General features: G+C 51.4%; 1 protein-coding gene across 1 annotated transcript in view; it reads left to right on the top strand.

The window, feature by feature from the left end:
- Positions 1–23,515, top strand: part of BRINP1 (bone morphogenetic protein/retinoic acid inducible neural-specific 1) — a 198,343-nt gene that overhangs the window by 31,485 nt on the left and 143,343 nt on the right. The gene's annotated exons all lie outside the window — the stretch shown is intronic.

The raw sequence follows: 23,515 nt of genomic DNA, 5'->3' as shown, positions 1-23,515 counted from the left end.
GAGGGACTTCGGGAGGGTCTGGTAGAGTTAGGAGGTACCTGGAAATTTGGAGGCGGAGCCTAGGGAGGGTGGGGCTTGAGGAGGGGGACCTCAGTGGAGAGCCCACCCTCCCAAGCAGCCATTTTCTCCAGGGGGACTGATCTCTGTGGTCTGGAGACCAGTTGTGATTCTGAGATCTCTAGGCCCCACCTGGAGGCTGGCGACCCTAGGACCGAGCCCAGTGACAAAGAGCGGCGCAAGCTTTCGAATTCGCCAGAACTCTTCATGGGGCTGGATGTTACAAGAGAAATAAGAGCTGGTGTGCATGTGCGGGAGTGGGGTGGAGAGACGTTTCGGGCCATGATTTTAAGGCCTTTTTTCATCAGCATTCCTGTGCTTAATATCAGTGGGGCAGTAGATGTAAGTGGTGCCTTCGGTGTCTGGTTGCACCCTCATTCCTGTGAGCAAAAAGAGAAGAGAGGAGAAGAGAAGAGATTGGATCTATACCCCGCCCTTCACTTGGAGTCTCAGAGCTGCTAACAAACTCCTTTCCCTTCCCCTCCCCACAACAGACACCCTTTTGAGGTAGGTGGGGCTGAGCGAGCTCTGACAGGAACTGCCAGATTGAGAGCTAGTTAATATTGCCAGATTGAGAGCCAGTTAATATTGAGAGCCAGTTTGGTGTAGTGGTTAAGTGCGCGGACTCTAATCTGGGAGAACTGGGTTTGATGATTCCCCACTCCTCCCCTTGCAGCTGCTGGATGACCTTGGGCAAGCCATAGCTCTTGGCACAGCTGTTCTTGAAAAAGAGCCGTTTCTGTCAGAGCTTTCTCAGCCCCACCTACCTCACAGGGTGTCTGTTGTGGGGAGGGGAAGGGAAAGGAGTGAAAAAGAGCAGTTTCTGTCAGAGCTTTCTCAGCCCCACCTGCCTCACAGGGTGTCTGTTGTGGGGAGGGGAAGGGAAAGGAGTTTGTAAGCCTCTCTGAGACTCCCTTGGATAGTGAAGGGCGGGGTATAAATCCACAGGGTGCCGGTAGGTAGTCCCACCCCCGTACAGAAATGTAGCCCTAGTTAGGGAATAATGTGATTAGCACCTGCCTGTAAGCCGCTCAGAGACCCCTTGAAAAAGGGGTTCGAGTGGGATATAAAGTTGAAAGTAAAAAAAAAAAATCTCTTCTTCTTCTTCTTCTTTTTCTTCTTCTTCTTCTTCGGACAGCTCTGACAGAACTATGGCTTGCCCAAGGTCATCCAGCAGCTGCAAGGGGAGGAGTGTCTTTCTCCATTGAAATGATAACCCAACAATTTTCCTTGTTTCTCTTTGACACCAGGAGAGATTCACAACCCTTGCTGGGTGAGACCAAAGAATTATTTAGTGGGCTTGTGTTGACAATCAGGAATCGGGTTAAGCTAGGGGGCGGGAGGACTAGGGTTGCCAGTCCCCAGGTGGGAACGAGGGATCCCCCAATTTCTAGTAGCCACGACCCCGTGCAACATCCCTGATGTGATGACATCGCATGGGAGTGACATCATCATGCTGGGGACATCACACGGTGACACTGGTTTTTAAATAAAACTCTATGGTTTGAGCCCAGTTTTACCATAGAGTTTGTCCCCAAACCAGAGCGTTGCCATGCGACGTCCCCGGCATGATTACATCACTTCCATGTGACATCATCATGTCAGAGATGTCACATGTGGTGATGTCACCCTGCCCCCCCCCACTCCTGGAAAGCTCCCTCCCACCAGCATGAGGTAAGGACCTGACAACCCTTGGGAGGACAGAAGCAAACGGGGGACTGCTTTGCATAGCGAAAGTTCATTCAGTCTGGTGTAGTGGTTAAGAGCATGGACTCTAATCTGGAAGAACTGGGTTTGATTCCCCACTTCTCCACATGCAGCTGCCGGCGTGACCTTGAGTCAGTCACAAGTTCTCTCAGAGCTGTTCTGTCAAGGGCAGTTCTCAAAAGAGCTGTCTCAGCCTCACCCACCTTACAGGGTGTCTGTTCTGGGGAGGGGAAGGGAAAAGAGATTGTAAGTCGCTCTGAGACTCCAAGTGAAGGGTGGGATATAAACCCAATCTTCTCCTCCTCCGCCTCCTCCTCCTCCTCCTCTTCTTCTTCTTCTGACCTGAGTCAGATTGAGGTGACGAGAGAGGAGGTCCTAAAACTGATAGACAACTTAAAAACTGAAAAATCACCAGGCCCAGATGGCATACATCCGAGAGTTCTGAAAGAACTCAAATGTGAACTTGTGGATCTCCTGACAAAGATATGTAATCTTTCCTTAAAATCTGCCTCCATTCCTGAGGATTGGAAGGTAGCTAATGTCACTCCCATCTTTAAAAAGGGTTCCAGAGGAGATCCGGGAAATTACAGGCCAGTCAGTCTGACGTCGATACCGGGTAAATTGGTGGAAACCATTATTAAGGAAAGAATTAGTAGGCACATAGATGAACAAAACCTATTGAGGCAGACTCAGCACGGTTTCTGTAAGGGAAGATCTTGTCTCACTAACCTGTTAGTGTTCTTTGAGGGGGTGAACAAACATGTGGACAAGGGGGATCCAATAGATATTATTTACCTTGACTTCCAGAAAGCTTTTGATAAAGTTCCTCATCAAAGGCTCCTAAGTAAGCTCAAAAATCATGGGATAGAAGGACAAGTCCTTTTTCTTCTTCTTCTTCTTCTTCTTCTTCTTCTTCTTCTTCTTCTTCTTCTTCTTCTTCTTCTTCTTCTTCTTCTTCTTCTTCTTCTTCTTCTTCTTCTTCCTGGAATGTGATGCACCAGGAGCCAGGAGAGAATCGACCACCTCTCATCTTCCATGCCACAGGTTTCATTTGGTGGTGGAGGCATGGAGGGAGGAGGGGTGGTGGCACAGTGGTCGGGTATTTGCTTGGCATGCAGAAGGTCCCAGGTTCAATCCCTGGCATCTCCAGTTCAAAGGACCAGGCAATAGGTGATGCAAAAGACGCCTGCCTGAGACCGTGGAGAGCCTTTGCCAGTCTGAAGAGACAAGCCTGAATTTGATCGACTGATGTACTGATCCCGTATGAGGCAGCTTCAGGGGTCCTCCTGTGTCCTGTGAGGCAGGATGGCTGTGCCGCAAAGGGTTCAAGAAACAGTGTGCTTGCTTTATTTCCCCTCTGAGTGTTGCCTGATGCTCTGAGAGCATATTAGGGCTGCTGGCTCCAAGCTGGGACATCCCTTTGCAAGATGGGTGGTAAGGAGCAACCAAACAAAGACTAAGGGAAGGGTGAGATGGTCAGGCAGAAGAGCTTCAAGAGCGCAAGCAGAAAGGTTCTCTGCAAAAGGACTCCTGGGGTTAATAATGCTAATAAGCTGTTGTTAATTGTAGAATCATTAAAGCCACAAGGGGCACGCGGGGCCTGGCCTGCTGAGGGCCAGGCTGCCTCTCACTCGATCCCTCTTTTGGGGTGGGGAGGCAGCTGCCTCTCCCTCCTTCCCAGGTGGGCCCTGGAGATCTCCCAGAATTACAACTGATCTCAGACAGCAGAGGTCAGTTCCCCTGGAGGAAATGGCTGCTTTGGAGGGCAGATTCTATGGTATTCTACACCAGTGAGGTCCTTCCCACTACCCTCCACCCCCAAATCTCCAGGGATTTCTGGGCCTGGAGCTGGCAACCCTACAGTCCCTCCTTTAGGGTGGGGTCAGAGGTTGGGTTTTTTCCAGGATCTTCTTTTCCCCTCCCAGTTTGCCCATGTGACTAGATAGATATCTGAATGAATTAGGATTGCCAAGTCCTACCTTTGTACTAGCGGGGGGAGTCCTGGACATCCCCAGTAGCCTCCCGGCACGTGCACGAAACGCATGTGCCGCCATCATATCACCCAGAAGTGACGCAATCGCATCGTGCACGTTGGGGGTGGGGCCACAATCATCTGAGGGAAAACTATAGAGTTTTCCCTCAGATGATAGAGCGTCCCCCCGCAACGTGCCCAACGCGATTGCGTCACCTCCGGGTGATATGTTCACGTCGGGCACATCACACACTTTGGGGGTGGGGTCCCCCCCGGCAGCCCAATCCTCACCAGTGGGGAATCGGCCTCTTGGGCAGGGGTTTTCCCGCCCCCCGGGGGGACTTGACAACCCTAGAATGAATGTTTATGATGACCCTCCATTTTGGATAGCAGTTCAGAGAGGGGAGCTGAAGTGGCTCAAGTGGTTAAGACGCTGAACTGCAGGCTGTGAAAGGTCAGTAGTTTAGCAGTTCGAGACCCGGGTGCCGCATGACGGAGTGAGCTCCCGTCTCTAGTTCCAGCTCCTGCCAACCTAGCAGTTCGAAAGCAAGAAATTGCAAGTAAATAAATAGGTACCATTTCAGTGGGAAGGTAACAGCGTTCCGTGCGCCTTGGTGTTTAGTCATGCCGGCCACATGACCACAGAAACGTCTTCGGACAGCGGCTGGCTCTTCGGCTTGGAAACGGAGATGAGCACCGCAACCCGAGAGTCAGATTCGACTGGCTTTCGAGCAAGGGAACCTTTAACTTTACCTCAGAGAAGGGAATACCCCTTTGCCTTCTGTGTCACCAAGGGAATGATGGAAGGGAAGAGAGATGGTCTGTCTCCTGCTCCTCTGCTCTGTGAAGTTCAAAGCTTTCTTCCAGCCTAAGAAGCCCGTCCTCTGATGGAAATGGCTCTTCCACCAGAGAAGGAACCACTTAAACTGGAAGAAGGCCCCTGAGGTGGGGGGGGGAGGCCTTCTTTGTTGCACAGGGTGGGTAGCATACATGCTGATAGTTCTTGGCAATTTCTCATCAGCCATCTAGACTGTGGACGTGTCTTATTATCTGGAGGTTTCATTTGTCTGGATGGCTTTCTGCCTTCGGATGTCTGCAGTGAAATCAGACACACGTATGCATATTCAATGAGACAGGGGTTATGGGTGCTCACGGCAAACGGCCCCTGACATGTTGCCAGGGAATACTCCGCCATCTGGTTTGTTTGTACAGAGCACATCAAGGCATTAATACCTGAGTCCAAGACGCTGCTGGAATGCCTGTCCGTTTTCCCCGGGAAAAGATCCTGCTTGGGCAGAAGATGGATGAGAAAGGAAGGGAGGCTGTAATGCTTCGGGGACAGCGATGCAGACTCAGCGGTCTCTTGCAATGAATGGATGCTTCTGATGTTTCCCCCCCGGCTGACTTTCTCCCCAGATGTTATGATTTCAAATTATCTGGTGTCCAAAGTGGGAACGATGCACTAGGAAGTTTCTGTTTCCATTTCCCAGTTTTGTAAATTGGGAAAGGCATGCCTAGTGTGCAGTAATTCACAAAATCCAGAAGTATTTACTTGGTCAGGACTCTGAGAGGAAGGCGTCTGGTGGACTCCTGCTTTCAGATCCGTTCGAGGATATTTTTGACTGTAGCCGGTTGCTCGGTTTGTTTGACTGATCGGCATGTTGGTTTTCAGCAGTTACAATGTATTTCATTTTTAAAGTAGGAAGCTCTTTTAATTCCCCCCCCTTTATTTAATTGGCTTTCTAGCCCTCCCTCCCCTGCACAGCAGGGCTCAGTGTGGGTTACAACAAATACATTTGGAACGATTAGAATAATTAAAACAATTAGAACATAGTCCCACAATTATTAAAACTTGTACAGATCTGTAACATCCACACAAGATGGCGATCAGGCACAGTTAACAACAGCTCCCCCAAAAGATACAATTTGTATGTGTGCCCAAGATGAACCAGATACTGGGCAAGTGGGCAAGTGAAACTGGATTTTGGAAAGTGGTATACAATTTTTAGTTACAAAATAAACAAATTAGAGACCTAAGGGCTGAAATGTAGGTGACTCTGGGTGATCTGCAAACAGATCTTTCCAGCATTTAAAAAGTAAGAAAATAAGAACATTAGAGATGCCAATGTTGGATCAGGCCAAAGGCCCATCCAGTCCAACACTCTGTATCACACAGTAGCCAAAAATACCAGGTGCCATCAGGAGGTCCACCAGTGGGGCCAGGACATTAGAACCCCTCCCACTTGTAGCCGCCACCACTTCCTGTGGCAGCTGCAAAGGGCCCTGATTCAGATGGTGAGAGAGGAAGTTATTTTGTGCCAGCTTGCTAATGGAGCAGGGGGAGCCGTGCATGCCCAGGGTTTGACAAGTCCTGCAGGGCATTCATGGCATGCCGTGTTGTGTTTGAAGATGCCAGGAGAACAAGGCGGTAGGAGCATTATCTATTCTGGCTCTTGGGTAGGGATGGGGGTGAAGGCAGCGTGCAGCAGTGGGAAGCGGTGGGTGGAGCAGGAGACGGGTTGCCAGTTCTGGGTTGGTTGATTCCTGGAGATTTGGGGGTGGAGCCTAGGGAGGATGGAGTTTGCAGAAGGATCTCATCAGGGATGTGCTACCATAGAGTCTACCGTCTGAAGCTGCCATTTCCCCCCCAAGGGGAATCGATCCCTGTAGTCTGGAGACCAGTTGTAATTTCTGAAGGATTCCAGGTCTAGGGATGCCAGCCTCCAGGCAGTGGCTGGAGATCTCCCACTGTCACGATTGATCTCCAGATGACTAAGAACAATTCTCCTGGAGAAAACGACTGCTTTCTTCTTCTTCTTCTTCTTCTTCTTCTTCTTCTTCTTCTTCTTCTTCTTCTTCTTCTTCTTCTTCTTCTTCTTCTTCTTCTTCTTCTTCTTCTTGCTTCCCCCTCCCTAGCCAGAAAGAAACAGGACAATAAGCATACAGAGCCAAAGTCAGTCTGACAGTTAAGAAACCCCTGGCAAATGAGGCCCGAGTTTGACACCACCCTATGCAGGCCCCATCCGGGGGTAGGCAACCACAAGCAGGGTTGGTGGAGGAAACTGCCCCCTCCCCTCGATTCCCTAAAGTGCATTCACCACTGGCCCACTGTCCTTAAAGATAAGGATAAGGAGGAAAGACAAGTTAGCTGCTTGGATAGAGATGTGTTGAGTGTGGCAGTGGTCAGTGGGGCAAGCATGTGGGAAGCCATGGGGGAGGTGTGGCCAGTAAGGCTGACAACTCCAGCCTGGCAAATCCCTAGCGATTTGAGAGCAGAGACTGGGAAAGGGGAGGGAGCTCAGCAGGGAAGTGATGCCGTGGAGCCTGCCCTCTAAAGCTGCCACTTCCTGCCGGGGAACGGATCTCTGTAGCCTGGAGAGATTAGTTATAATTCTGGGAGAACTCAAGGCCCCACCTGGAGGCTGGTAACCCTAGGCCTCAGGCAGTATCCCTGATGTTGTGTGCGTACACACGTAAGCATGCATACTGTTACCAGCCCTACAAACACACATACACAAAGACAAGCGAAGAGAAGATGCCTCTTATTTTTCTACTTCTAAGACTAATTGGGAGGAGGAGGAGGAGGAGGAGGAGAGGAGATTGGATTTACACCCTGGCCCTTCACTCAGAGTCTCAGAAAAGGTTACAGACTCCTTTCCCTTCCCCTCCCCACAACAGACACCCTGTGAGGTAGGTGGGGCTGAGAGAGCTCTGAGAGAAACTGCCCTTGAGAGAACAGCTCTGAAAGAACTTGTAACTGACCCAAGGTCACACCAGCAGCTGCATGTAGAGGAGTGGGGAATCAAACCCGGCTCTTCCAGATTAGAGTCCGTGCTCTTAACCACTACACCTAACTGGTTGGCTTGGACTGACTAAGCCACATGATTGGAAAAGGTTAAAATCTCTTTGCCCTCCCTCCAGAGCTCAGTCAGATCTCCATACAGCTGCTGTTTGGATGTTGGAAATGCTCTGCAGAAGTGCTCCTGCATCTCCTAGCTTCACACCTACTTGGGTGCTGAGGCAACTGCCAGGGCAATTGAGGAGCTGTGGTTCAATGGCAGACCATCTGCTTGACATGCAGAAGGTCCCAGGTTCAATCCCCACCACCTCTAATTAAAAGGATCAGGCAGCAGGTGACTGTGAAAGACCTTCGCCAGAGACCCCGGGAAGCCACTGTGCCACCGAGTGCAGGACACTGACCTTGACTGACCAACAGTCTGACTTAGCAGAAAGCAGCTTCATGCATCCATTGTCCAAACAGATCATACAGAAGGAGGTACTTGCTCTCCTAATCTTTAATCTTGTTCCTCCCTTGCTAACACGGGCAACTCTGAGTCTTTCTCTCTGTGCTTCAGGGTTGGGTAGTGTGTGCTGGTTTCTCCATCTCTTCTGTATTACTGGAATCATTCTCTCTACACTGCTGACCCAGTGCCAGCATTATTTAGTCTTTGGTCGTTCATTAACTCCCTTCCTTAGCGTACACTGCACGGTAAACGTTAATTGAGAACGGCTCCCTCCTCTTTCCCCAACACTGAGCTTTGCTTAGAAACTCCAGCGGAGTCGGGGTGCATTGATCGCCGCTGAGTTTGATTGACCCCAATACCTCAATCTCTTGCCGACCTGCTGCACACTGTCCAAGGTCTTGGGGGAGGGGGAGATATTAGCGCATGAAGGCCGAGAATCAATACCAGCCGCATCTCCCGTCCTCTCTGGGTCTCTCCTCTGCAACGGCCGTGTCCCGTTCTGTTTTGCGCAGACCCACATAGAGGTCGCAATTTCTGCATGTCAGGGACAGAAGGGGGGGGGGGAAGGACCTTGACGTCTGGATTGAACCAGAAACATCAACACAAAAACATCATGATTGATGAGACAGAGACGGAGTTATTGCTGAGACAGATTCTGCTTTCAATATCTTTGCCCGAATCTGTCAGACGGGACGGATTTGGATGTTAAAACCGCTCTGGATCAAGCTGAGCCAAGTGTCCCCTGCGGTAGAGCTCATGTCATTGTCGCCGTGGTCCGGTTCCCAGACAAACACCCAGTGTGCTGCGGTCCGCACTGCAGGGGCTCCTTGGCGCTGCTTGCTCCTAGCTAACAGTGGCCCTCCAGGGTAACGGCCAGGCCAGGAAGCTTCCCAGAAATTTAAAGGCCTGTCCACCCCTCCTGTCAGTACAGACTCCAATGTCAGATTACCCTTTGGAAGTTCAGGTGCTGGTTTCCACTGTGCTTATTCGTTCTCTAACCAGGTGGTCCTAAGCAGCTCTGTGCAGAATCTTACTCAGGTCTGTCCAATGGAGCGGACTCCCACGAAAATGCTTCTAGGATCGCACTGTCCTTTGGAGAGCAGATCGGCAAACGAATGTGCATTTGGGTGCAAGGGGGTTTTATGCAGTAGGAGTAATGTAGGACTTTAATTAATTTTAATTGACTTCATTTGTACCCCGCCTTCCTTCCCAACGGGGACCCAAGGCAGCTTACCTCGGTCTCCTCTCCTCCATTTTATCCTCACAACAACCCTGCGAGGTAGGTTAGGCTGAGAGTTTGTGACTGGCCAACGGTCGCCCATCCAGTTTCCGTGGCAGAGTGGGGATTTGAACCCAGCTCTCCCAGATACTAGTCCAACACTCTTAACCACTAGTCCAACACTGGCGCTCACAACACATGAAGCTGCCTTTGTATTTGAGTCAGAAACATGGCTGAAACTTACCTAGAAAGGGCCGGATTGCAGTGTGGGCTTAGGAGGGGTCTGAAGGAGGCTTTCCCGCCCAGTTAAGTGTGGGAGGTTTTGGCAGGCTCTACGCAGGGGTGATGTAGAGCCCACACAGTTCTGTCTAAAGAAGAAGACGAGTTGGATTTATACCCCATCCTTCACTCGGAGTCCCGGCCTTCTCTGACACAGCTTGGAGGTTGTGTGCATCTGGGCAGGTCCTTTTGGAGGAGAAGGGCCTGAGTGTCTGCCTCCCCTCTTTGGGGACTCCCTTATGGGGTTTGAGGGGGGGTTGAGCCACCATACGGTAGGCCCAGCTCGGGGGCTGTGCCCAGGCTCTCCCCAGGTGTCAAATGGTACCACTCAGCGGCAGCCACCCTTGTGATACCACCAATATTTTTCACTCCTGGGTTTTCCCCAACAGGTGGGCTGTGGGATGTTTTATCGAGCAGCAGGCAGGTTGCTCGACTGACCAAGATCTGTCCCCATGCTTCGTCAATGCTCCTTGGGTCTGTAATCAGTCAATGCTATGGCTTGTTGCTTTATTCCAAAATGTGGGTGCTGTGTGTTTTGGGTCTCTTCGCAAGACCTCTCCTTACTAAGCCCGGGGCCTGCAACATTGGCCTGTCTCGATCAGCACTGTGAATTGCAACCAGTAGCAACTCTTTGAGGTCTCGGGTGGAGAAAGGCCTTTCCAAGCAGCTTCTAAGAACATAAGAGAAGCCAATGTTGGATCAGGCCAATGGCCCATCTAGTCCAACTCTCTGTCACACAGTGGCCAAAAATATCAGGTGCCATCAGGAGGTTCATCAGTAAGACCAGGACACTGGAGCACTCCCACTGTCCCCACCCCCCCCAGCACCAATAATGCAGAGTGTCACTTGCTCCAGCCTGAGAGTTCCTATCTGTACCTTGTGGCTAATAGCCACTGATGGACTTCTGCTCCATATGCTTATCTAATTCCTTCTTGAAGCCATCCATGCTTGTAGCCACCGCCACCTCCTGTGACAGAGAATTCCATGTGTTAATCACTCTTTGGGTGAAGAAGTACTTTCTTTTATGTGTTCTAACCTGTGTGACACCCTTTTGCTGTCGATAGCAGGGACGGATCCTGGCACCTCCTGCACGCCAAGCATCTTTTCTACAGCTGAACCATCTCTCCCCACTGAATATCCCTGATTCCCAGTTTGTGCTTTCTTAGCATTTGTGGTCGTATTTCCGGTACAAAGCTTGTGGTGGTTGAACTTTAAAGCCGGTCGAGACTAGAAGATGGCAACCATTTGAATGCACATGGAGAAGTCACAGTCAAAGGTTAAGCAGCCGTTTCAGCCTTCTTCCCAGAACCCAGCCAGAATTCTCAGCACCTCGTGTTCCCAAAATGCCATTTCTTAGCTGACTCATCACTCATCCCTTTGCCCTTCAGAATGCGAGCCAGATCCTCCCTTTCTCTGTCTCTTTTTCCCCCCCCGGAGGCAGATTGTACATCTGCAGCAGAACTTGCGAGTACTAACTGAAATTGTTAGTTTCTTCCCTCCAGTAAAATCACACTAAGCAAACACCATTTCGTCTTGCTTAGAAACCAAAAAAGGGAAAGGCGGGGGGGGGGGGGGGGGGAGGAGGTTAATTGCATGTGAAGCTGAAAGTGAGAGTGAGCTTGTTTCATTATCGAGTTTTGTTGTTTGTGATTCCCCAGCTCTTCCTTTCTAGCAGGAACAGGTTACAGGAGGCTGAGAAAATGTGAGAACATCTTGTTTGGAGGGGAGCTGACATTTGAAATCGGGGGTGTGAAGAGCAGAGGAGAGTTCTGGAATGCAGAATGAGAGCTTTGGACAAGCTCCCTGTTTAAGTGGACAAAAATGTGCTGGGAGCCACATTGGTACACTAGGGAGGGGAAAACTCCATCTATTAAGACCAAGTAAAATGCCACAGAGGATTGAGTGTCAGAACAACCATAGGGCAATGTGTGTGTGGGTCTCCCAAAGGCCCCTAGGGGCCCACCATTGGGGACTGGCTGATGCACTAAATTTATTCATGGTTTAGTTCGTTACAGGTGCATCAGCAACCTGGCTGTGTTTGCATCCTCACCCTGCAGTGCCTCTCCACCACCACTAGAGGTGCTGTGTGGCTGGTCAGTCTTTTGAGTGCAACAGAACTTCTCTTTGCCGGATTCCCCCCCCCCCGTGCTTTAATGCATTTTGTTCAGTGGCAGCCCCAGAGGATTTTGGGACAAGCAGCAGGCTGCTGGGAATGATCTGCTCTGCCAACTCCTCCCATGAACTCCCCCATTGGATCTCACCTGGGTTCTCCAACTGCACAAGTGACCAGTGTTGCACCCCTTCCACTCTGCCCAAGCACCAAGTGTGCCCACTCGGTTGCCGTCTACAGAAGATTCCCACTAATGGAAGGCGGTGGCAATTTTCACCAGTTTTCCTCCTCAGATTGCAGACTGTAGATCTCCACCCTCATACTGTTCCTGATGGGGGGTCCCTGTCCTCCAAAGCAGCATTTCCAGGACATATTGGGCTGCAGTGGGAGGAGAAAGAAAAGGAAGTCCCTCTTCACTGGGAGAAATCTCTTTGATCGGCAGAGATTTTACTGGAGGACCCAAGTCGCTAGAATCTGATTTAATCTATTGAATGTATTTATGTGCCACTTTTCTCCCGATCACTGGGACCAATTTCCCACAAGCCGCTGCTCCGCCCTCGCGTTTCCCTTTCCCCTGATTACATTAGTCAATTTCCCACTACTAGCTGTGCGGCCGCATTTTGCCCCACAGCTTCACCCAATTTCTCCCACCTCTACTAGATCCTCAAAAAACAGGATCGAGTAGACGCAGGGGAAATCGAGCAAAGCTGCGGTAAATGCAGCCGCGCAGCAAGTAGTGGGAAATTGACTAATCGGGGGAAAGGGAAACATGAGGGTGGAGCAGCGGCGTGTGAGAAATCGGCCTGGGACTCACAGTGGCTGACATTGAATTAATAACAAATACAACCTCAGATCACAGAAACGCAAGCAAAAGTGTTCTGCAGTCACCCCCAAAATAGGTTTGCTAACCTCCATGGAAGGCCTGGAAATCTCCCGGGATTACTACTGATCTCCAGACGACAGAGATCAGTCCCCCAGGAGAAAATGGCTTATTTGAAGGGTGGACTCTATGTCATTCCACCCAACTAAGGTCCCTCCACTTTCTAAACCCTGTCCTCCCTGGGATCCACCTCACAAAATCTCCAGAAATTTCTTGAACCAGAGTTGCAAACCTAGGGTTGCCAGGCACCCCCCCCCCCCCCGCCTACCTGATTTCTTGGGTTTCAACCCACCACCAGCCAGCTGGCCAGTGGGGGAAGCCCGCCCCCTAAGCCCCACCCCCAAGCCCGAACAACCACAGGCACCCCTCTCCCTTCTCTCTTGAGAGATTTAAAGGGCCCTCCAGCTGACATGGCTGCGAGAGTTGGACATAAGGAAGGCCGAGCGCCGAAGAATAGATTCTTTTGAACTATGGTGCTGGAGAAGACTCTTGAGAGTCCCTTGGACTGCAAGAAGATCAAATCAGTCAATCCTAAAAGAAATCAACCCTGACTGTTCCCTGGAAGGCCAGATAATGAAACTGAAGCTCAAATACTTTGGCCATCAAATGAGAAGGGAGCACTCACTGGAGAAGACCCTGATGCTGGGAAAGATTGAAGGTCAAAGAAGACGGGGGCGGCAAAGGATGAGATGGTTAGACAGTGTCATAGATGCAACGAACATGAAATTGAGCCACCTTCAGAGGACGGCGGAAAACAGGAGGGCCTGGCGGGAGCTGGTCCATGGGGTCGCGAAGAGTCGGACTCGACTGTGCGACTGAACAACAACAACAACCAGCTGACAGCTGGAAGGCCCTTTAAATTTTGTAAAGGGGAGGGAGAGGGGCAGCTGTGAGCTACGTGCTCAGTCTCCAAGTGGCAATGCCATTTGGAGTTCAGATGCGCAGGCGGGGCCAGTGGGAACTGGCCTTGTCCATGCGCCCAAATTCGAAACGGCATTGCCGCTTGGAGATCAGACAAATGGGGTGCCACTGGCCAGGAGCACTGAAAGGGACCCCTTTAAGTGTTTCTGGCTGATGGGGACTGGCCGTCATTGCTGCTTGTAGTTCAGGTACAAGGCCAGTGGCCACCCCTCTCCCTCCCTTCTTGCAAGATTTAAAGGGACCCCCAGCTGATCGGAGGGCCCTTTAAATCTTACAGGAGGTTCGGGAGGGGGTGGGGCTTGGAGTGGGGTGTCCCCAATGTGACATCATCATGTTGGGGATGACCCGCCCCCTCTGTGAACACCCCCCAAAGTCCCCTGCTGGGGCCGAAGAGACTCCTGGCAACCCTACTGCCCAGCCTGTATCCAAAGCACATTGGAAAAGCTTGGCTTTATACGGCCTCTGAAAACTGTGGAAGGCCTTCCTCAAGTCCTTGTGAAGCTCATTCATACACAAGTGCAGTCACAGTTTTCAGTGACCTGTTCTTCCTTTCTGCCTATGATATTTCTGTCCCATTCTTCCTTTGCATGGTTCTTTTCTTCTTCACTTTATCCTCAGGATTCCCCGGCGAGGTAGGTTGGGCTGCAATAGGAAGACTGGACCAAGATTGTGAAGGAGCTTCATGGCAGAATGATAGGGTTGCCAACCGCTAGGTGGGGCCTGGAGATCTCCCTGAATTAGACCTGGTCTCCAGATGACAGAGATCAGTTCCCCAGCAGAAAATGGCTGCTTTGGAGGGTAGTCTCTGTGGCATTGTACTCTGCTGAGGCCCCTCCCCTCCCCAAACCCTGCACTCCCCAGGCTTCACCCCCAAATATCCAGAAATCCCTCAACACACAGTTGGCAACTGTACAAAGTGGGGATCAGGATCAATGTTCCCTCTAAGCTGTGGAGTCTTGTGAGCAAAAATCCTACTTTGTGAGCCACTGGAATTAAAGTTGTGAGTGAGTGATTTGGCTGCTGCATAAATTAGATTGCTCTGGAGCCCTCCTTCCTGAGCTAAGACAAAAAGGTGTGAGCCGGGGGCTAAAAAACTGTGAGCTAGCTCACACTAACTCAGCTTAGAGGGAACCCTGATCAGGATATGGGCTCTGCCAGTGAGCTCCAGTGTCTAAAGGTAAGGCAATGGTAGTATTTGGGGTTGCCAGCTCTGGGTTGGGAAACACATGGAGATTTGGGGGTGGAGCTTTAGGAGCAGGGGTCATTTCCTGCAGGAGCGCACAGGAGCGGAGCTCCAGCAGTAAGGAGCACAGGGGGCGGGGCACATGCAATAAGTCCGCCCGCTGCTCCCAGCAGCCCTCAGTTGGGTCATGAGCAGGGCCGGCTCACCCGCTAGGTGAACTAGGTATTCGCCTAGAGCGTGGGCCCTGGATCTGGGTGGCAAACTGTCGCCCTCACCACCGCCAAAAGCCCCCTCCCCTGCCCCAGAGTGAGTCCCGGGTGCCGCAGGGGTGGAGGAGCAGGTCCCATTGCAGGCTTCGCTGGAGAGAGGTGCGGCCGTGGCGCCTCCCCTCCAGCCCCCAGCCAAAGGGACTCGCCGTCGCCGCCACCAGCAGGAGCAGCGATAGCAGTGGGACCCCTGGCCTGGGCACAGGAGGCGGCGTCGCAGCTCGCCTGCCCTCCCCCCTCCCTCCTTGGGGGCGGGTGGACTGGGCGGAAGCTCCCTGAGAGTGGCGCATCTAAGCGCCATCGGAGGAGGCTGCCCGCCTTCCGGCGCTACCCGGCCCGGCCCAACCACAGCAGCAGGGGTGTGGCATATGCAAATAAGTTATGCTAATATGTTATGCTAATGAGCTTGTGGAGAAACGCCATTTTAGGTCTATGTTTAAGTTGGTGTGGGCCAGATAAGAGGAGACCATGAAACCTGAGGTAGGCCTTGGCCTAGTCTCCTCCTCATTCCCCCCCTCCTGTCTCCAACCAGCAGTCAGAGGGCAGCTCCCTAGAGAGGACAGGAAGTCCATCAAGGCTGTGAGGAGATCTGCCCCAGAATGCTGCAGGAGGGAGAGGCACTTCCTGGGCGGGAAGGGCTGTTGGATAGAGTGGAGCTTTGGGGCGGGAAGCCAGTCTGTGAGAATTGAGGTCGGTCTGCCTGAAGTCTGGAGCCAGTCAGGCTGTCGGCTGGAGTCTGCAGGAGGCAGAGGCCATGTTGGGAGTGGTGCTACTCTAACTTCCTCCATTGAAAGCAAGTCGTGTGCCTGCCCTGCAGACCATCTAGACAGGGTATGTGTAGTGAAGGGAGAGATGGAGCGATCTATTATCCACCTTTATTTTGATTCTTCAGTTCACTGTTAATATGCCTGTATATAGCTGAGTGGTTTCAAAATAAATCCTTTTACTGTTGACCCTGAGAAGTCCCTCTGTACCACATAGTTCCCTCAGCCGCTTGGACACACCAAGAGTGGGTTGGGGACTCCCTGAGGAGGAGAACAAGGGCAAAACGGTCAGTTGCCACTCTCCAGGGGAGCCCCGAAGATTACCAGGAAGCCCCGAGGTGGGTTCCTAGCAACAGCAGAGGGGGGTTGGGAGTCTATCCCGCCTAACCAGAGCCCAAGACAGGGACAGTGGTGGCAGCAATACCCACAGGCAGTGGTGAAAAACTGCCCCTTCAGGTGCCAGGTCAGGCAAAGGAGGGGTGGGCAGAGTGGGGTCTGCCAGCGGACGCGGGCCCGTTCCGTCAGAGAGCTCATGCACCTCTTTTTCTATGAAATGACCCCTGCTTAGGAGGGTGGGGTTTGGGGCATAAGGCCATAGAGTCCATCTTCTGGAGTAACCATTTTCTCCAGGTAAACTGATTTCTGTCTCCTGGAGGTCAGTAGTAATAGCGGGAGATCTTCAGCTACCACCTGGATGCTGGCAACCATACTAGTGTTCCTCGCCATGGAAAACATGAACGGAACGAGAAGAAGCGTTCCTGAGGCAGCTTCCATCCAGTTTGCAATGATCATAACACACTTCAATAAAACCCATAACGGCAAAGCCCCAAACACGGTCTTCTCTTTCTCTGCTGGATACACGCACAGCAACTCATTTATGGGACTGCAACTGAGATGTTTTTGCATCGAACAATCAAAGTGCAAGACATCAAGTTTATCTTGCAGTTCAGACGATCCTTCTAGACAGAGTAACCTTGCACGTCCCGTGACCCGGTCTTTGGTGCCATTTGTCCATGACAAAACCCATTTGCCCGGATGACATCGTCTGCAAATCACATGCTTAATTACTCAACTTCTTTACCTAATCACTTCTGATGATGCTTAATTGCATTTTGTTTCTTAATTGCTCAGTGCAGGGCTTGCTTTCTGGCAGTCTCCGATTGCTGAAGGGTCGTCATTCCTGAACCCGATCCGTCTCTCACGTCTTGCTTCCGTGCTTCTGTACACTTCCCAAAAGTGCAATTGCAATCCTATGAACAGTTCCCTAGGAGTAAGCCCCAGTGGATCCAAAGGGAATTACTTCTAAGTAGACCTGCTTAGGCTCTTTGATACCCTGGCACTTGCAATTTTGGCTCCCAGAGCTGTGATTACTCAAGGCTGAATGCTTAGCTAGAGATCTGATGGCGCTGCTGTGTTCCTCTTTTACTTCCATTATGTAACTGTGAGAGTACTTAAATTTAATGGACCTCACAATATTGCCTTCCCCCAAAAAATAACATGATCCCACTGATTTTTTTTTTAAACCTAGTTTTGGAAGAAACGATACTTGTGAAACATGTGAAACTTTAATGCTGAAAGCGTCTCCCAGGCAGTGCTCTGGGGACAGAAATGTTAATCCAAAATGAATATGATTGTGATGTTAGTCTCAGAGGGCAAATGCATATGACATTTACACCCTGTGGCACCATAGTTGTTAGTCAGAGCCTGCTGACTTTTAATTTGGAAGATGCCAGTTTTCCTGGTTATATTCTTTCATAGTTCCAGCATTGTGCCCTGTGCTGTATTCCACCCTTCTGCGTGTGTCTACCTAGGGCACTTTTATACTACCCTTTCTCTAAAGAGCTCAGGGCGATGTGCATGATCCCACCTTCCCCAATTTTATCCTCACAACCACCCTGCAAGGTAGGTCAGGCAGAGGATTTGTGAATGGCCTAATGTCACCCAGCAAGATTTTATATCAGAATGGGGGTATGAAACCTTATCTTCCAGATGCTAGCTCAATACTCGACAACTACATTAAGCAAAATGGTCACTGGGGTCCGTACAAACCCTGTGATCATTTTGCTTGATATTTTCGGCTTCTCTAAAGTCTGGTGGGTGCAAAGGTTTGGTTTTTTTAAGATCCCTTTTAGGTCCCTATTTTAAGGTTCTTTCGCCAACCACATTCAGTGTGTCACCTTTCCCCTCCCCGGCTTCCCTGTATTTCTCCAGCTCCTAATTCCCTAATTTGGCTCTTATATTCCTCCATGCCTCTTTATTGATCTCTGTGTCCATTTTCATGATCCATCGCCTTTGGAAACGGCTGTTGTTTCATTTCATTAAACCTTATGCCGGCTTCCATCAACACAGACATGCTGTTCCCTTCACCCGGAGCTGTCATTAGCGATTGCATTTCTCATGCCTGACACCTTTTCCGCAGCTTACCTGGATTTTTGAAACTTCTGGGGAGGTCAGAGTAGGCCTTGCTGAAATGTAGCATTCAGGAACCATAACCATTGATAGGGCAGCACATTAGGAATGACATATGGGAACATGTTTTAGAGGGGGGGGAAGGGGAGAAGAAATAAGAGCGAACTAGAAAGGAAGTGGCAGATTGAAGGCAGGGCAACACAGCTACCTGCAGTAGGGTTGCCAAGTCCTCACTGTATGTAGAGCGGGGGACTCTAGCGCCACTCCGGGAGTCCGTGTGCGTGCGCTTTGCGCGTGCCGCAACCACGTCACCCGGAAGTGACGCAACCACGTCGGGCACACCGGGGGTGGGGCCACAATCATTTGAGGGAAAACCATAGAGTTTTCCCTCAGATGACCGTGGCCCCACCTCCAATGCGCCCGACGCGACTTCCGGGTGACGTGCTGACGGTGGGCACGTCACGTGCTTTGGGGGTGGGGTTCCCCTCGGGGCCCGATCCGCTGGCGGTGGGTAACGGGCCTCTCGACCGGGGGTTTCCTAACCTGCAGACATCATGGCAACCCTGTGTTTTGCGAAGGACACGAATCATTGATCTGCTGTGCTCTCACATTCTTCTCCCTATTTCCCTCACACAGACAGCATGATTGAGAGACAGTGTTGTATAGTGGTTAGACGTTTGGATGGGTGTGGGAGACCCGGGCTCAGAGGCCCACTTAGGGTTGCCATTCCCCTGGTGAGGCCAGGGGATCTCCTGATTTTTTTGGGGGGGCATCTGCCACAGCCCAACTGGCCGGTGGGGGAAGGCCCAGCCCCAAGAAGCCCCTCCCAGCACTGCTGATGCAATGATGTCACCGGGGAGTGACGTAGGGTTGCCAGGTCTCTTACCTATTGTGGTGTGTGTGTGTGTGGGGGAGAAGCTCCTGGTCCGGGACATTCATGCGCACACATAGCACACGCATGTCATGATGACATCACCCGGAAGTGATGTAATTGTGCTAGGCACATCGCTGGTGGATGCTCTAGCATTTGGCTTGAAAACTCTATGATGTCAGTTTTTAGGCCAAGTGCTAGGGCGTCCCCCGGCGACGTGCCCAGTGTGATGACGTCACCTCTGGATGACGTCATCGCACCTGACACGTTGGTCCGATCCAGGCACTTTGGGGGTGGGGTTCCCCCACTGGCTGGATCCAAGCCGGCGGATCGAGGGCCCCTTGAGCGGGCAACCCCCCCCACCCCTTCAGGGGATCTGGCAGCCTTAGAGTGACGTCATCACATTTCCAACGTCAAGGGCAATGCTCTAGGTTTCTGGCAAAACTATGGTTTTGAGTCTCAAACCATCTACAGGAATACTTACAGGAACGATAGGGAGTCCCCCCACCAGCAGCCAGGTAGGCGCTGGCAACCCTAGGCCCACTCTGCCATGGAAGCCTCCTGGGTGACCTTCATCCAATTGCTCTCCTTCAGCCTACCAAACAGGGTGGTTGTAACTAGGATAAAAATGGAAGGTGGGGGAAATGATGTCGTAAGCAACTTTGGGTCCCCGTGGAAAAGACAAGTGGGGTATAAAGCAATGAAATAATAAACGGGAAGCTGTGAAATTACAATCCTAGCTGGATCAAAGTCCAGATCCGGTGCAGTTGTCATTAAAATTAAGGCCTCACAGATGCCATCTCTGGTGTGCAGTCCTCCTGACCCGCTGAGGGGAGGCCCAGTAAAGAGGGAGGGACGTCCGTCATCCTAGTTAAAAGCCTGGTGGAAGAGCTCCATCTTGCAGTTACTGCGGAACTTTAAAAGGTCTTGCAGGGCCTTGATCTCGTATGGGAGTTCATTCCACCAGGTAGGGGCCAGGGCTGAGAAAGACGTTGATTGGCAGATTGTAAAGCCCTTTGGGGATGGGAGTGGAGTCGCCAACTCTGGGCTGGGGAATTCCTGGAGATTTGGAGGTGGAGCCTGGGGAGTGGAAGGTTTGGGGAGGGGAGGGGCCTCAGTGGAGTATCAAGCCATGGCCTCTAAAGCAGCTACTTTCTCCAGGGGAACTGATCTCTGAAGATCAGTTGTAATTCTGGGAGATCTCCAGGCCCTTCCTGGAGGATGGCAACTCTAGATGGGAGTTTCAAAATAAGAGTACTACACTAAAAAAAACCCCAAACACCTGTCCCGGATGCTCATCTATTACCACCAAGCTTCCATTTTGGCCTCTCTCTCTGTCTTCTCCTACACCATCTTGATGTGGGATTGGCGGCATTCCAAGCATTGCGCGCGGCCAAGAAGCAGGGTTTTTGGCTTTTAGCCCTTCGCAAGGCAGCGAGCCAGACGAAGGGGTTACAGCTTGGCTAATCCCGTCGCTGAAGGAAATAGCCACACCAGGGAGAAATACCAGAACATTAATTGAGGCATCTCAGTGTGCGCTTAGCCCCAAAAGGATCCTGCCTCATTAGCGTTCTGCCAAGGAAAGAACCATACCTGCAGTTGCTTTCCCTGCAAGTAGGTCAGACTGTCCCAGTAATGTGATTCAGGGAGTTTGAATTACCCTCTATTGCCAGCCTCTCCGTGCTCAGCCGTTTTTGTCTCACTTTTTTGTTTTGTTTTGGTAAATCTCCTATTTCTGTTCATTTCTTTGGTGTGGTTCCCTGCTGTTTCTTCATCATTTATACCTCCATTGTACCCCATATATGTGCAACGGATGCCCAAGCACATGCTGGTATGAACAGTGATTTGTCTCTCAAATTTCGTTAATGGGACCGGAAAAGGGACGGCCCCCGCAGTTTCATCCCCAGTGAGGGTCAAGGCTAAAAGAGGCTTGAACTTTCTCATCCAGCCAAAACTGTGCAATCATACCCCAGCACAAGGAAGGCAACTGAATACAGTCGGTAGAAAAGAACCTTATAAATACATTAGTATTTCCATCTAGGGTTGTCGGGTCCCATCTTCTTCCCGGCAGGGGGATTTGGAGGGCGTTCTGGGAAGGGGCGGGGCCATCCCTGATGCAATGATGTCATGCAGAGTGACATCATCACGTTGGGGACACAGCACCGTGCACGCACGCTCCCCACTTCCCCTCAACCATTTAAAGGGAGCCTTTCATGGGGGTAAAGGGGGTGCCTTGTGCACCTGCCCTGGAAACCGCAAATTCACTACTTGAAGGGCAGGAGCAGGCAGCCCCTGCTTGGAAAGAGCACACACTGGGTGCTGCATGCACCTGCTCTTTTCAAGTGGGGCCGTGGACGACTGTTGGGGCGGGGCTTCCCCCACCGGCCAGCTGGCCGGCATCTGGGGGGAGCCCCAAAAATCGGGAAAGCCCCAAAAATCGGGGGATCCCCTGCCTCCACCTGGGTACTGGTATCCCTATTTCTATCTGGAAAATATTTAAGTGTGTGTGGCGGGGTGCATGGTATGGGCTCTGTGATCCCAAACTCAGAAGTCACAAACACAGTTTGGGATTTAACATATATATGGCTCCAGTCACACGGAGGATTTGCCGTGCAAAAGGCACAAATGTCGGGTGAATTTTTGGGGTGTGATCACACCGCAACATCTGGGAAGTGTAGCGCATCTGTGGCCAACCCGTGGTGTCCCGCCAAAGATGCACAGTAAAAAAGTACCTCGGAAAGTGCACTAGTATCTGGAAAACGCAGGGCAGGGGCAGGCGTCTGATCGCGGGAGCGCTAGTATCCCGTGGCATCCGGCGACTGTCCAGGTCCTGTCGCAAACTGGAAGTTTTTCGTAAGTGCATGCACACAAGCATGTAACTGACAGCAGTGCTGCTCCACGGAACTGCGTATGCGCACAAATATGAAACGCTTGCCGCACCGCTTCTTTGCCATGCTCCAGCATCGCTGTGTGATCAGCAGTTAACAGTCTAAGCGCGAAGACTCGGGGGACCGTGTGATCGGGCTACCATGCTTTATTTTGCTCCGGGGCAAACAACCATGCCTCCCCCCCCCTGTGTTCTGGCCCGTGTGACCGGGGCCATTATATAGCATATATAGCAGCCTGCAGCTCTCAGTGTTAAACAAAATAAGTTTCTAGTCCTCTAGGCTGGAAATATGGGTTTGACAGCTGGCATAGGGTAACATCTAAGAGGGATCCATGGTGATAATAACACTAAGCTACCCAACAAAGATGTAAGGACCCACAAAACACCCCTGGGGTGGGGGTGGGGTGGAGGAGGAAGACATCTTGTCCAGCTTGTAGCAGCTCCTGGTTACTGTTGGGAACAGGATACTGTCTTAAATGGACCTTCAGTCTGATACAGCTGGGCTCTTTTTGTGCTCTTAATTGCATGGTAGAAATGGAACTTCCATGTACTGAGGCGGTATGCTTAAGAAGCATCCCTAGGATAATTCAGAATAATCTGAATACCAGAAACTGCGATCCAAACAACAGAATTGAGTGTTATTTCCATTTGTCCATTTCCTTATATTATATATTGTTCCACTAGCTTTTTCTCCCCAATGAGAACTAAAAGTGGCCCATGTCTAGCGTTGCCAGCTCCAGGTTGGAAAATATCTCGAGATTTTGGGGGTGGAGCCTAAGAGGGGTGAGGTTTGGGGAAGGGAGGGACTTCGGTGGGATATAATGTCTGTCACAGAGTCCACCTTCCAAAACAGCCGTTTTCTCCAGGTGAACCCATCTCCAGCCACCCCCTGGAGGTTGGCAGCCCTACCTTCAGCACCATTCTCCTTCTTCCATTTTATCCTCACAAAAAACAACCCTGTGGGGTAAGTTAGGCTGACAGTATGTGACTGGCCCAAGGTCACCCAGTGAGCTGCCATGGCCGAATGGACATTCAAACCCAGGTCTTCCAGATCCCAGTCCAGCCTTCTAACCTAGAGTTCCCATTCCCTGGTCAGATGATCCCCTGCTTTTGGGGGCTTCTGCCCACCACTGGCCACTTGGCTGGTGGGGGAAACCCTGCCCTCAAACAGCAACATGGTGTGGCAATGTCCTTGATGTGATGACATCACATGGAAGTGATGTCATCACGTTGGGGAAGTCACGTGGTGATGCTCTGGTTTTGGGGCAAAACTCTATGGTATGAGGGCAATTTTACCATAGAGCTTTGCCCTCAAACCAGAGCGCTGCCGCAGAACATCCTGAACGTGATGATGTCACTTCTGTGTGATGTCATCATGTTGGAAGCATCACTGTGTGACATTGCTCTCTGGGGGCGGAGCCCTGCCTACTCCTGGGAGGCTCCCTTCCACCCCCCACTGGCGCACTGTGAAGACCTGGCAACCCTGTTCTAACTGCTACACTTCACTGGCTTCCCAAAGGCAGCTGGTTTTCTACTGGATAGGACTGCCAAGTGGGGGCGGGTGGCGGGTAAACCCCTGCTTTGGAGGCACAATTCCTGCCGCCACAGAATCGGGCCCCGGGGGGAACTCCGCCCCCGAAGTGCAGCGTGGCTGCGTCACCAGAGGTGACACAACCACGTCAATCACATTGGGGGCGTGGCCCCGATCGTCGGAGGGAAAACTCTATGGTTTTCCCTCCGACGATC

The sequence above is a fragment of the Gekko japonicus genome, unplaced genomic scaffold (genome assembly GCF_001447785.1).
Source record: "Gekko japonicus isolate JY-2015 unplaced genomic scaffold, Gekko_japonicus_V1.1 scaffold811, whole genome shotgun sequence".
In the NCBI taxonomy this organism is placed as follows: domain Eukaryota; kingdom Metazoa; phylum Chordata; class Lepidosauria; order Squamata; family Gekkonidae; genus Gekko; species Gekko japonicus.
This window is presented reverse-complemented; position numbering and strand designations above follow the sequence as displayed.